Below are 1945 nucleotides of genomic sequence, written 5' to 3'. Positions count from 1 at the left end.
TCTCCGCAGCAGTCCATGCTTGCACAAATTTCTTTTTGAAATTGTGCCACGTAGACCATTCAGGTATATGAATCGATTATTTGTAGAATCTAATCTGCTACACTGACAATGAATAGAGCAATGCATGGTGTGTCGCCATGGTGGCAATTCACTGACAATACTGCATGGTGTCGCTAAGTGCAGGGTATTATAGGCTACAACTTGTGCATACTAACTTGATTCGTCAGGAACAAATGCAACATGATAAGCCTGTATTGATTCTATCGAAGTGCTTGTAGTTGTACCAATGGCATTTCGTCACACACTGTTTGAGAGCCGCCACCGTGACTTGACTGTGAAGTGAAACGGACTGAAACAAACAACCATTGACGGACTTTGATACGTGCTTCTGTTGTGTTCTCAAGGTAGGCAGGTCTAAGTAGAAAAGACTTATCTTCGGAAATTAGGGGACACTATTTTTCAGGAACCGTAGGAATATAGTTTCTGTAACTTGATCTCGAGGCAATGCCAACTAATTTTTGACCTCAAATTATAATGAGTCCGACTCGTTCGTTAATTGCGTTGATTGATGCGTACCATTCAAATGTAAAAAATCTCTGTCAGTTTTGGGAGTTTAACCCCTTGAGTGCTCAGTCTTTCTAAGTAGTTATTTTTAGGTCACGTTATTAGTTGTCAGTGATTTTTGTCAAATGAATCTGAGTAAAAGTTTACATTTTTATTCTGACTGTACGGTAGCTGAATTCTGCTTCTTCCAGTTTTAGTGCGCAGTTCATGTAGGTGGATCTTGCACAACCAAAATGGCACTGTGTCCACGATATTTTTTTTCTCCATATACGGGAATCTTTTTCTCGTCTTCTCGGGATTCTTGTTGGCAGCAGCTGAACACACTCAATCAATCAATCAATCAATCAATGAGTCTTATATCGCGCATATTCCGTGGGTACAGTTCTACGCGCTCTGCAGTGATGCCGTGTGAGATGAAATTTTATACGGCCAGTAGATTGCAGCCATTTCGGCGCATATTTACCTTTCACGGCCTATTATTCCAAGTCACACGGGTATAGGTAGACAATTATTAACCGTGGTACGAAAGAAGAGCACATTTTGTTTAATGTGTACAAGATATGAGTTGTACAGTTTTGTTCAACGAATCAGACGCAAGAACACCTGCATGTTTTGGAAGCTTGAACGTAGATTCTGCTGCTGGTGGAAAACACTCGGTTTCGTAAGTTAAACGCACGGTACAAACTTAAAACGTATTCTCCGACCAATGATATCAGTTAGCAGTTTGCATGAGGTGTTTTCCATGATTAGTTGTTTAAATCATGCTCATAATGTACACCTCCTTTGTCACTTTGGCTCAGGAGGAGGCGTTTACTTACGTTAGCGTTTCTCATTAGTCTCAACGCTTTTAGGGTCGATAACCCTTTTGCTTTGTTTCCAAAATGCTGTTTTCATTTGATGTTTTGTGCAAAATATACGCACAATCAGTCTGCCAGCCCAGTTACAACTTTCTTTCTTTATTTGGTGTTTAACGTCGTTTTCAACCATTCAAGATATATCGCGACGGAGCCCAGTTACAACTCAAACCCAAGACATGACAGACAATTTGAAGAACCACCCTGAAGTATTTGCATGTGAACCCTTCTGTATCTTGTTGCGAAGGGACGGTTGGGATTTCAAATACAGACATGCAACCAAAAACAGAGTTTATAGTTTTGTCTTTTAATTTTTTTTTAATGATTGTTAGAATCCAAATCCATGTCACAACCTTTGGTTTCCATGTTACGAAGATGACGTACTGTAAAACCCTTTTAATTCACTGAACGGAGACAAACAAAATGCGCAAGTATTTCTAATTCTTTATCTACAGGCCAAGAAAATGTATGCAACCAGTATTTATCAATGAAATCAATGTGCATGTTTAAAATGTCAACTTCGTAAC

General features: G+C 39.4%; 1 long non-coding RNA gene across 1 annotated transcript in view; it reads left to right on the top strand.

Moving 5' to 3' along the window:
• The first annotated feature begins 190 nt into the window (after positions 1 to 190).
• LOC138980491 (uncharacterized) overlaps positions 191 to 1945 on the top strand; it is a 30626-nt gene continuing 28871 nt past the window's right edge. The window contains exon 1 of the long non-coding RNA XR_011460350.1: positions 191 to 404. This is a non-coding gene — a long non-coding RNA (uncharacterized lncRNA). The remainder of the gene's footprint in view (positions 405 to 1945) is intronic.

This window comes from Littorina saxatilis, linkage group LG11 (genome assembly GCF_037325665.1).
Source record: "Littorina saxatilis isolate snail1 linkage group LG11, US_GU_Lsax_2.0, whole genome shotgun sequence".
Classification (NCBI taxonomy): Eukaryota; Metazoa; Mollusca; class Gastropoda; order Littorinimorpha; family Littorinidae; genus Littorina; species Littorina saxatilis.
The sequence above is the reverse complement of the archived record's forward strand: the minus strand, read 5'-3'. Positions and strand labels throughout refer to the sequence as shown.